The 13,560-nt window shown below is 38.9% G+C and overlaps 1 pseudogene; it reads left to right on the plus strand.

Moving 5' to 3' along the window:
- Positions 1 to 5,964: 5,964 nt before the first annotated feature.
- Positions 5,965 to 6,083, plus strand: LOC150064457 (U2 spliceosomal RNA; annotated as a pseudogene).
- Positions 6,084 to 13,560: the final 7,477 nt, after the last annotated feature.

Here is a 13,560-nt window from a genome sequence, read left to right on the forward strand (position 1 = left end):
CAAATTTCCATAAATAGTAATGTGATGTTTTTTCCCATCTCTGGATGGTTAATTTGTATAATTGAAATTTTATGGATGTCTACACTACCAGGAATACTTAAAATGGATTTATTTCTTTTCCAAGTTATGAGTTTAAGTGATTCCTGTGTTCCAAAAATTTTCTCCCTAGAAACCAGAGTCTCCTTTCTTATTCTTTCACTTGAACAAAATTATGTTCCCCAAAATGTACAAGTTTTTTAGAGCTGCTGTGGCAGAGATTCAGATGCTGGATGGCATAGAATCGTCATATTCTCACAGCTCTGGAGGCCAGATATTCAAAGTCAACCTGCTGCTAAATTGGTTTTCCTTGAGGACCTAGGGGCTCTCTTCTTGTTTTGTGACTATCTAGCCTTTCCCTGGGTTTATTCCATTTTCTTTATAGGCATGTCTGTGTCCCGTTTTTAGAAGGCTACCAATCATATTGATTGGACGGGCTCATGCCAATGTGTTCATTTTAATTTGCTTACTTCTTTGAAGACCCTATTTTCAAATTGTTCTAAGTTAAGGCTCTTGGGCATTTTACCTACTTATTTTTGGGTGAAAGAGATGACAAACCAACCCTCATATCAACCCCTGGGCTAGAGTAGGGCAGCATGCTCCAAAACAAATTCCTTCTGGTGAATAATACATTACGTGAATGGACTGCTACTCAATGTTTTGTTAGTAACACAGAAATTTTACTTCAGCAGTTTTACAACAGTAGCTTTCTCACAGAAGTTATTGCAAAAGTTTTCAGAAAGATGGCTTCCTCTGTCCACTTTTGCATATCTGCCTCAGAGACAAAGCTTCCATCCACCCTGGCCTTCTTTCAGCAGGACCAAGCTTTGGAGGCCCAAATGAGAGGTTGGACCCAGACCCTTTCTCTTCTTGGTTTTCTTACTCCTCTGTACTCACAAAGATACACCACTGCCTTCTCAGTCCAGCTTCACAGGGGCAATCTTTTATATGGAGAATGTCCACAGAGCCCCAGATCTGATTTTAAATGAGCCACCTAGTAGACTGAATACATAATGTTACTGGGAATGAAAGCTGACCACTGGCCTTTGTCTCCAGAAGCTCTATAAGCCCTTGTGAACAGTGAGCATTTCAGAGAGCGTGGCCTTGTGTTCTGTTGTCTGGTTTTCGCAACACCCTTAGGATAGGCATGCTGGTGGTACAGGCGAGGAAGCTGAGCCTATCAAATACATAAAAGCCAGTCTATAGATAGATGTAAGGAGTCCTGAGAGAGTGGTATTATCTTCAGGCTATGTTCAGTCACTCAGCAATTCTACTGCAGGCTATGGGAAACTGTTGCCTCCATATCCAGTCTGCCTATCTAATGCTTTAATGCATCCTGGAATTTTTTTTTTCTCTCTCACTGAGAGAGTTACATGAAAGGTTAGAGATGACATCTTTAACATCTCTCTTTTGGCAGAATTAATTATTAATACATTGTGTTTCAAATTATTTGTATGAAGATTTGCTTTTAATGTCTTTATTAGCTATGCTTTTAGTTTGCTAGCTGTTTTACTTGCACTTTCCACTGGAAAACATGCTCTTTTGGAAGATAAAATAAAAATAATACAGAAAGTCAGAAGAATCGGGAAGAATACAGGAGGTGACAATGGACATGATTACAGCAGACATTTGTAGGTCAGTGGAACATAAGCCCTGAGGGTAAAAGAGAGCCAGGCTCTCTGGACAGGAAGGGAGGAAAAAGATGGGAAGGGAAGAAGGGAGGGCAGGGAAGAGGAAAGTGCGCGGGAGAGGGGAAGAAGAGGAGAGGGGACCAATTCTAAAATTGCCAGGGAAACACAGGAAACTTCACACATGGCTGAACCAAGATCACAGAAGGCATCTCAGGGACATAGTAATTCTTTGGTCCCTTCTTGAAAAAGCACTTTTATAGCATTTTTTAAATATAAATTTTTGCTTGGATATGACTCATGCTCAGACAAATTACCCTTCTAAGAAACGGGGAAAAATAGTTCAGAAAATCAAGTTGGAGCCTGTTGCAGAGCTTGGTGAATTTATTCTGAGACAGGCAGTTTTGTGGGTGGAGGTAGGTATCTGAGTATGTGTGTCAGTGAACCTGTGTATCTCTGCCTGTGTGTGTCCATGGATAGATCTATATCTATAGCCGTCTGTATGTGTATATCCATTCAGTTATGGGTATGTGCATAGATGTGTGTTTGTGAAAGTACGCCATCATCACACAGTGGCAGAAAATAGCCTCCTAAGCAGTACAGAACATGTTTAGATTCACATATTTTCATGATGGTCTGTCAGGTTATGAGTTAAGTCTCTTGTACCTACACATGATTGATATATATTTACAATATTCATATATAGTAATATATAATAATCAGGAATACCATTCAAATAACATTTAAATGTTGGTATCAAAGCAATAGCATTTGTGTATTCAAATGATATTTAAATAAATGCACAATACTTAATAACATAAATAACAAATAGTAAATAATAAGCAAATGATATTTATATAAATAACAAAACATATAATATTTATATATAAATTATCTACTCATATATATGTACATAGCTTTGCTCTTTACCACTGTCATATTCTAAAAGAAAAAATAGCTCATTAAAAATGTCTATTGGCTCATTGCCAATTGCTAACAGGACAGATGTTGATCAGAAAGTAGAGTGCCCATGTGTGGAAAGTGACCTGTCATTTGATCAGAGCTGGGCTTGACCCCTAAAATACTTAGAATGCTCTTCTGAAGACCATTCCTTTCCTTTAGGCAATGAGCCTTAATGAATGGGTCTGTACTCCTGAGATGTCTAGATGTCCATTCTCAACCGTGCTGGCAGCTGACGGAACCCCCTAGGGCTGGAACATGCTGACATTCTTACTGGTGGATGTCTGTAACCCACAGGAAGGTGTGGCGTGGGAGGGGCTCGCTACTGTCCTGTGATCCCACCACCTGCTTATGAGGAAGACAGTTCTCTAGTCCAGTCGCAGCTTACACAGGACTTTTGTGAACTAAACATTGCTATCAAGCAAGCGTGAAATAGGCATAAAAGTGGTTTTGTCTCTTCAGATTTGGGTCACCATCTAAAAATTTCCCTTAAGGTTAAAAGAAATCCTAGGCAAATATTTTGTCATTGTTAAAGACAAAAACTTTCAATACTCACAAATAGACACTGGACATTTTTCAAGGGGCAATTCTTAAAGCTCTGTGTGTTTCTCTCTCCCCAGGAATTATATGCAGCCAGAGCTTTGAACAGGGATTATCAGAAAGCTCTGGAAGCTCCTTCTTTATGCTAACGATAGTCACTATTGATGATTATTTTCCCTTTTACAGTCTGGTCAGGGTTGCGCTATCATTCTTTCATCCACCAAAGCATAAAGCCTAGAGTTCCTCTGTGAACAGTACTCGCCCCTGTTCAATGCCAATTCCAAATTCATTAGTCACTCACTGTCTTATCACAGTTCCTTTCTCTGATTTTTCTGCTTGAGACTCCTCTCTCCTAAGCCTAAGACAGGTCAGTCGTGTTTCTGCTTCTTCTCCCTGTTATTATTTGCTGACACATGTTTCTAAAACCTAGATTAGATCACTCTCCTAGTTACAGACCTTCAAAGAGATTGCGTTTCACAATAAGAAATGTCTGACGTCCTTCACTTATTCACATACTCAGACCCCACTCACCTTTACTGCTTTTCTCCCCTTTCCTGGGTGACACAGAGCTCTATGCAAGGGAAACTTGCTATGCATAGACCCCAGATGCCATGCCATGAACATTTAATTTTAGCAGTTTCCCCTGGAAATATTCTTATTTTCCTCCTGAGTTACCTACTTTACATACACACGCATACACACACACACACACACACACACACACACACACAACTGTCAAACACATGCACACAAACAGGCATACCCATGAATACATGCATATATGTGCGTGTATATGCATATGTATGCATATGAATACATGCACATACCATTGTACACATGGCACGCACAAAACCTTACCTAGTATCTCAAAGCTCTTACCTAGTATTTCAAATATCTGAAATTTGTAAGTGATTTTTTTTTTGCCAGTCCTGGGCTTGAGCTCAGGGCCTGAGCACTGTCCTTGGACTTTTTCAAGGCTAGAGCTCTACCACTTGAGCCTCAACACCACTTCCGGCTTTTTTTTCTATGTATGTGGTATCGAGGAATCGAACCCAGGTCTTTGTGCATGCTAGGCAAGCACGGTACCACTAAGCCAAACTTCTGGCCCTGTGAGAGATTTTTTTAAGAACTCATTTTATTTATGTTTTTAAAGGAGGTTTCATTCTGTATCTTAGGCTGTCTTGGAATTTATTATATATCCCAGACTGGCCTCAAATTCATAATTCTCCTGTCTCAAACTCCTAAGTGCTGGGATTACAGACCTATACCAGTTTATCCAACAGTAAACTGTCATTATATATAAACAGTATAAACATTGTTACTTATGGTTATTAGTTAAGGTGGCCTCAAGTTTATTGTATAACACTTCTGGGCCTTAGTATCCACAGGAAATACTGCCCCTCAACCTACTACCAATCCATAGCTTCCTTTCCTCTCACCTTTCTTCCCCAGGGAAGTTCCCTGTGATCGAATCAGTTTCACATTTTTCTCTCCTCTGAGACGCATACTTTACATTTTTGTACACTACGTCTTGGGATTACACACTGTAGGCCATATTATTCTGTGTAAATACTTGGTCTACAATGCTTTATTTCTGTGTCATGGTTCCCAGGACAGTGTCTCACACATTCTCACTTTTATTCTCCCTGCATTGTCAGAGGTAGGCGTAATCCGTTGTGTTCATCTAGTTTCTGTTGACTTATGACAACACACTGGGGAAGTTCTAAGGAAAAGACATTTGCTTTAGCCAAAGATTCTAGTCCAAGAGCTAGGGGCAGTATGTGTAAGAGGTGGAAGTACAAGGCTAGCACCTGACAAAAGGCAGGGAGCAAGCAAGCATCAGTATCTATCTGCCTATTTCTCTTCCTCTTCTTGTAACGCCACTAGGATTCAATTCTAGGGTCTCCACTCAAATGATTTTATTCATGTCTGATTATTTCCCAGAGGCCCCCAACTCCCAACACAAATAAGACTTAATGTTTACCCTCTTACTCCCTCCTGCTAGGATTAGATTTAACACCTTAGTGTTAAATCTAAACCATATCAAAATGGTAAGCTTCTTTCTTGTGGCAAGGGAAATGGAGACTCAAGGCTTGAATGAGTTGCTTAAGGACATTCGGAGAGTAAGGGGCAGAAATAGATCTTGAACACAAGCCATCTGGTTCTCAACTTAGAGGTTTCCCCTCTCTCTTGAAATTGTAACTTTATGAGTGGGAATTTCATTTTTCTTACTGCTGAGGTTCAAGTGTTTAATTTTTTAGCCAGTTCCAGTGCTTGAACTCAGGGCCTGAGCACTGCCCTTGGGCTCCACCACTTGAGCCATCATAGCACCATTTCCAGCTTTTTCTAAGTATGTGGTGCTGAGGATCAAACCCCGGTCTTCATGCCTGTCAGGCAAGCACTCTACCACTAGGCCATGCTTCCAGCACCCAAGTATTTAATTTTACAATTCTTATAGTGACAAGCCTCAATGTGACTGTAATTGAGAAGATCCTCTATAAATAGTTTTTGAAGAGTAAATCCAAAGCATACTACAGACCATGATTATAATGCAATGGTTTAAAGGATAAAGGTGTATCCATTGGGTAGGGATAGAAGTGGTTCTGTTTTTCCTTGACACTGTTTTCCCTTTTCCTAGGAGGATTAGAACACAATGTCTTCATTCTAGAGCACACAATCCTAGGGGTAAAGGTGGCACTCAGTGCCATCCTTAAGAAGAGTCAGAGCTGAAATTGCATGTTCTTTGAGGTGGCTTTGTGCCTCTGTGAACAGTGGGAACTTTCCTCCCTCTATTATACTTACAGCTTCTTAGCCTTTGGCTAAGATCAAGTAGAGTATTTGTTTTTGTGGTTTTTAATAACACATGTGTTCTCTATCCAAGGACAACATATTTAGATTATATATGTCTTACAAAGAATTAAGGTCCTTTTAATAGAAGCTTTTATATAAGAGATTTATGTGAATTTTCTTGGATGCTATTCACCTATTAACATTGTTTCCTGAAAAGAAAAATGACACGGTGGATCTTTCTTTTAGGCTGCACGTTGTGTAATAACTGAGGCCGCGTTGCAGTAATAGTCCTTTCTCAGAGAGGTGGGGTACTTTGATTCTCAGAGGACTAACAGTGACTCTAACCTGCCACACACACACACACACACACACACACACACACACACACACACAACTTTGATACTACCTGCAGTCATTTCCCAAATTTCCTATGAGGCTCCGTTAAAGAACAGATAAAATGGGGTGGATAAGATAGAATGCAAAGGAGGAAGCAGAATTGAGGCAGAGGGTGAAATGAAAACTAAAGACAAAGAGAGGAAGAGGAAAGAAAAAAGAGAAGAGACGTCAGTGGCTCGGCAGGTTGTGAGGTGAGCGAGCTGGTCATAGGTCAGTAGCTTTAGTCACACATCCTGTTATTCATTTTGAGTAGCAGAATACATTTGCACTATGCTTTGAAATTTCCATCTACTCTACAATGATTCTGTAGCAGTCTTTCTTTACTGGGAAATTCCTTATCTGCTTTGCTTTTCCATCCTTGAGGTCAATCTTTTTAAGGGTTTTGTTTGTACATGAGCTGCTGAATGTTTTGAAATGGGTAAAAATAATACATATACTAAGTTGTAACTGTTTCCATGTTAGTCTTGCCTTTGGGCTAATCATTCCAAAACAAATGGAATGGATTATTCCTCCCCAAACTAAAATGCATATGTGTACACTCATACATGTTCCAGTACTGGGGCTTGAACCCAGGGCCTGGGTGCTGTCCTTCTCTCTTTACCTCAAGACTAGAACTTTAACTTGAATCACAGCTCTACTTCTGACTTTTTACTGGTTAATTGGAGATAAGAATTTCATGGTCTTCAAAAAAAGTTCGGATCTTCCCTGTTTGTTGTTGTATTGGTGGTTTTTTGTTTTTTTTTTGCAGGGGGAGGAGGATGGTTGGATTCTGGATTCCAAATATTTTTTATATAAAATATGGGGCTGGGAGTTTGGCCTAGTGGTAGAGTGCTTTCCTAGCATGTATGAAGACCCGGGTTTGATTCCTCAGTACCACATACATAGGAAAAAAAGCCAGAAGTAGTGCTGAGGCCCAAGTGGTAGAGCTCTAGCCTTGAGAAAGTCCAAGGACAGTGCTCACACCCTGAGCTCAAGCCCAGGACTGGCAAAAAAAAATATGACTAGCTGAAAAAACAATTTCATGGTCTTAAATCTCTCACAGTACTTAGATCTCAGCCTCTTTAGTAGCTAGCATTATAGATATATGAGCCACTGGCACCTGACCACATCAGTATTTTGTTTGTTTTCTTGCTTTGGCTTTTCCAGAGCTGGGTTTCTACCCAGTCATTACATTTGAGTAAACTGCTGTCCTCTGTGAGTACATTTATTTATTTATTTTTCTTCTCTCCTTCTTTCCTTTCTTCCCCTTTCCTTCCTTCCTTCTTTCTTTCTTTCTTTCTTCCTTTTTTTCTTCCCCCAACCTCTCTTTCTTTTCCTTTACTTTTTCTTAAAATTTTTGCCCAGCATATCACACTGCCTGGTGCCTTTCAAGTTCCTGGAAGGCAGCAGGAGGCTTTGTGCCTTTGTCAAGGTTCTAGCATAGAGGGAAAGGAAAAATGTCAGTTCCTCCTCCTTCATGGCACTCCCACTAAGTGGAAAAAGGAAATAAGGTATTCTTCCTGACTTTTTAATTTCCACAGATCACACACGGATCGTAGGATATCATACTAACACACAAAGTAGCCAGCTCTTATCAGAGCTGCAGCTCTGTGTTTACTGAGGACAGAGCACTGGAGGAAACCTAGCCGGGCTTGCCTCCATTCCTAAAAGCCTACTGAGCCCTAACTCCTGTTTGTTATAATCCTGAATCACCACTTAAAGAGTAACCACTAAATAAGAAGACCTCCAAGACCCAGACTGATGGAACTTTTGAAGGACTTCAACTTTAACCTAAATTAAGACACAGCTAATGTGTTCTTAGGGTTTGTTATTGTACTCACATGGAGAGCAGATTTATGCTTGTATAAACTTTAAACGTACTAATAAAATGCATATGGATTTAGGAAAGCCAAAATGATGACAATAATTCAAGGTAATACTGTTTCTCATTAGACAAAAGTTGGAAAATCATGAATGTAAAGCCCTTGAAACCTTATTACTTACCCAGCATGGATTTCCATGGCTTCAATTCTGACAGCTTCTTCCTGCGAAGTCAAAATAAGTTCCTCTCAGGCAACAGGATTATCATCAACCAGCTCCAGTGGTTTAGAAGCTAGCCTTTATAATGAGCTATTTGTCTGCCTTTCTGTACTGTCCAACTCTTGCCCTGCATTCTGTGTTAAAGATTCCTGTTAATTTTCTTCCTGGAAATGATCAGTTTGAAGCAACTGTCAGGACATTCTGAATTCTTCTTTACGTGACGAATCTCACATTAGAGACTCTCCTCTTGTGAAATATCTAAGCTTATCAAACCCTTTATTCCTATGATGACCCTAGTATCCTGTCAGATAAATACAGAGTTTAGAGAATGGTGACCTGAAAATCTACACAGAAATAATATGTTTACTGTAGAGGTGAGAAAAGTCTCAAATCACTTTATTTTAGGTGTCATAATGTTTGTTTTTTTCCCTTATTTTCCTTCTATAAAACTCAAATCATTACCTTCAACATGTTTATAATAAACTTTCTAAATCTTCCATACCATTATAACAATTTTTTAAAGAATATTCATCCTGGTATAGAAACCAGAGCCGTATAATGTGTGTTTTTTGTTCTTAATGTGCTATGTTATTTCTCATTTCTTTTGCTGTCTCTTGGTTATCTCATACTGTTACAGTATTTTACCTTTCTATTAGATATATTATATATGTCTACATAGTTTATTATAATAAATGTTCTTTTACCTTGTTACCATGATACCTCAAATTTAAAATAGTTTCATATTCATATACTACATTAATATTGTTCCCAGCTCTTGGCGTGATGTATGGATTTTTAAGGTGAATCTCTAGCTTCCTAACTACAAGATCCACTTTTAGTCACTTGTAGATCCAGCTTTTAAATTTCAGTTTATAACATTCAGTCTTTGGGTTAAGAACCTTGTAAAAGAGAGAGAGAGAGAGAGAGAGAGAGAGAGAGAGAGAGAGAGAGAGAGAGAGAGAGAGAGAGAGAGAGAGAGAGGGGGAGAGAGGTGACCTTCAGGTACAATCTAGTTTAATGACCTAATTATATCCATTTATCCCTCCATTTATGTGTCCATTCCTTCACTAAGTCAACTCTGTCATTTTTCTGTGTGTTTACTGGACTATGTTAACATAGAAACAACAAGGTGATTCACAGCCTATCCTTATTATTCAAGAGAGTAAAGTGGAGGGGTGGGGGGAAATCCTCTTTTGGAAAGGGAAAGGATTCTCAAAGCAAGTGACATTTAAGAAGTATGTTAAGAAAAAAAAAGCAAAGAAGTCTGTGGACAGAGAGAAGGGGTTGGGTGCATGTAGTGACAGGCTTGAAAGAGCAGGGCATGTTGGGAACTAAATGTCTGTAGCTGTAACATTAGAAAACACAATGTTCTGCCCAATGCCCTGGGATGAAATGATAGTGAATGGCTTGGTATAAGAAGCATAAAGAATATGTACATGAAACAGGAAAAAAATGTATCAAGGGTATTGAAGTAGAAGAGTGGCAAGCTTTAGGACGACATTTTTGAAAACATTATGGAAGATGGATTATAGGCTAGAGGCAAGAGATAGGTTTTGCTGTGTCAATGTGACAGATGATGGTATTAATAAAGCCTATAACTTACATATAAATCTGTGCAAGACAGGACAATTCGTTTCAACTAGTCTGACGTTTTCTTTCCCAAAAGCGTTTTTCTGTCATCACTTTGTTTGTTTACATGATGAAAGCTTTAGACAAGTATAAAAAGAACATGTTGGTAAAACAAAAAACATGGGCAATCTCCTTTACCTGGGTTTTATCTGCCTCTCCAAAGCTGTGAAACTCAGCCTCTCCCTAGTCCTCCATTTCCCTGGATTGGATGTGGGGTGGGAGGAGTCGTGGTGGGGGAGGGGGAATGCTGGAGGCCACCTTAGTCCTTCTGAGAGGCCAGTTGTAAGTTACAGTCTGCACATGAAGAAATGTTCACTTGCTTTTTCACAGTCAAGGGAATGAGACTTGTCTCCTTTTTCTTTCTCTTTTCCTCCCCTACAGTGTCTGTTGAGATGGTTATTTTCTGCCACAGGCAGGGAGCAGAATGTTCAAATCCATTCCCAAGTGCTCCATCACCGCTCCCATAGCCTCAGGAAGTGGAGGTTTTACAGCAGCCTGGATCCAACATGCTTTCTCGAGGTGCAGTGGCACTGTTAATTAGCCTTTTCAGGATTCTTAGTGCCCTGTGGCTTTGGAAACACTTGTTAGCCCTTAGAGGGAGGACAGGGGGAAAGCTGAAAGCAATTGGAATACAGCCTGACTTTATTATAATTCAGTTCCATAACACCTTATCTGTCCAAATCAAGGTTCAAGATGTGTTGAAAATTAGAGTTGAGTTAAGTTGTTCTCAATGACACATCTGAAAACAGATTGTAGTTCAAGGTTTGTGGAAGCCACAGATATGTGGACAACAACAGAAGATCTGGTCAATGGAACTTTCCCGACACACACAACATGCAATTCCCTGGAGGCTAGGAAATAGACACAGGTATGAGAGCAGGGAGAATCCAACAGATGTGGAAAGCTCTGACGAGGAAGCCTGGAGTCTGTAGTCCTCTTCTCCTAACAAACGTAATACCGGCATTTCCCACTCCACACTCCATACAGCACTCATGGCACAAAGCTGGCATTCACACACTCATAATTCCTCAGAGTACAGTTCTCATGACATAACCTGGCCAACCACATGAAACCTAATGAAGGAAACAACCGTTGCCACTGGCAACAAATGCAGACATTGCATCACACGTTAACCACATCCTTCACTCCATAGAGGAGGGTGGAGCACAACCTGCAAAGATATGGCAGTATCCCTGGGAGGCGGGGAGTAAATATGATTAAAGAATGCTTGTTTAAAAATATCATGAAAGCTAATATTTTGTTCAGTACTTTGAGGAAACTAAACACATGAAAAAGCTAATTATGCTTATACCTTACCATAATATCTAAAGGTGACCCCTGAAACAGTCCCCTGTCTGCCAATAGACAGGAATGAGAGCACCCTCTTCTCATCTTCACCTTCTGAAATAACATCAGAAAACTTGAAAGCAGTCTTAGAAGCTCACTGTGCTTGGCTGCTGAATAATTTATGACATGTCTTTCTGAGTACCGGAGATGTCAGTGATCCAGATCTAGATATCTTTCTAGCATTTGTACAGAATCCATTCCTAAAATGTAGTACATGTGCAGTAAGGTTTTGTTATGTGAGTCAATAAATTGATTCATGGAGTTCTGAGTTTTAGGATTAGGAATTGAACTTAGGATATTATGCTTTTGAGGCAAGTGTTTTGTTGCTTGTGTCATATCTTCAGTGCTTTTGCATTTACTTTGTTTTCCAATAAGATCTTGTGCTAACTTTTCCCAGGCTGACCTTGAGCCTGAGATCTTGCTTATATTTACAAATGGAAGCTACTTATACTTAATTTGAGGATAGTATTTTTTTCATTACCTATACCATACTTTTGGACTCATTATGAATATGATATGAGAGAATATGAATTTACTAAAGTAATACATTTGCATCTGCTATTGCAAAATATAAATATCCTGTTAGTTCAGCAATCAGCAAAATGGTTTTTTTGTTAAAGAATTTATTAACATTGATTTTTACATCATATTTCAAATGACGTGTTTAACAAACAAGTATTCCATAAGGGAATCTCTTTTTTCCCATATTTTTATTGTAATTAATAGAAGGGTTACATTATATTCACCAGATAGAAGGTGCATTACTTCACGTACATTGATACCCTTTTTCATGTCTTTGTCCCCATTTCCCTCCCCCCAGCCCCACCCCTCATCTTGTTTTCCCCCCTTCCCTATCCAATTTCAAATACATTCACTGGCACTTAGATTTTAGAACATAATTAAAATTAGGGTTTGTATGTCATAGATACATATTAATCTATGTAATAAAACATTATGTCTATAGAGTCATAAATTTTTATGTCTATTTAGTTGTGTTTATATTTCCAATACCATGTCCATAGCATTGGGTATGCAAATACTGAGTCCTTGCTCTTGTACTGTTTGGATCTAATAGCCCCATATTAAGTATATATAAATATCTTGTTAATTCAGCAACCAGCAAAATGTTTTAGTGAATACATTTTTTCTAAATATTATGTCCATTTAATATACGCTTAGCTTAGGATATCAATCACATACCCAAAACGTACATATGCATATAATTTTGAATCTTAATATCTGACATTGTACATTTTCTCCTTTTCAATTAGGTTACTCAAAATACTGAGTCATTTCTATGTTAATGAAAACCCAAACGTGTTTTGAAATACTAATAGTAAGGCTAAGGAGCGTCACACAGATGAAGGGTGACACCTGGTTGACTGCCGTATAAAGGTTTAAAACTCATGCTTCAGCTTGTCCCCTGCCATGCTCTTCTTTCCACCCTGTGTCAGGGCCAGCAAGTCCGAGACTTTACCTTTTACACTTTTATTTTCATCAGAAAAAAACTCTAAGGTATTTCTTTCCTATATGTAAAATATCATTTATACTGTGCACTCCCCCTTGTTCTTTATGCTAGTGGGCGATTGGGTAAATGCCAAGAAGTGGAATTGCTGGGTCATAAAGGAGCTCTATGTTTATAGTCTTTTGACTGCCATACTGCTTTCCATAGTGGTTGAATGAGTTTACACTACACTCCCACCAACAGCAGAGTAGCGATCCCTCCTGGCCACATCCCCACCAGCATCTGTTTTTATTAGATTTCTTGATAATGGCCATTCCTTTTTACAACTACTTAAAGATAATATTTAAAAAAATTCTTGAAATGTATGTCCATTGATTTGCAAGGCAGTGCTTTCTGTTCCAGTAAAAAAAAAAATGGAAAACTGGATGTTCTTCTTTGGCAAAATGGGTAAATGAACGACAAAATAGTCCTACTGAGGAATATTAGGTATCTGATAAAACTTGTGAGGGACATTTCCACTGAAGAAGAAGAGAAAGTTTCTATAAATCATTAAATATGAGTCCATGTCTTTGTAAAAAGGAATCAGAAAGCAGTAACTTGCTTCCTGTAGGCTTACAATAATTCAAGATACATATGAATGTCTAGAATATACTATTTATTATAGTAACTATTGCCCACATAAAGCGATTTGAATTTAACTTTTAAAAGTGAAGTAACAATTAAAATCCAGTTCCTCACTGGGAGAGTGGC

This window comes from Megascapheus bottae, chromosome 4 (genome assembly GCF_031878675.1).
Source record: "Megascapheus bottae isolate mThoBot1 chromosome 4, mThoBot2.hap1, whole genome shotgun sequence".
Lineage (NCBI taxonomy): Eukaryota > Metazoa > Chordata > Mammalia > Rodentia > Geomyidae > Megascapheus > Megascapheus bottae.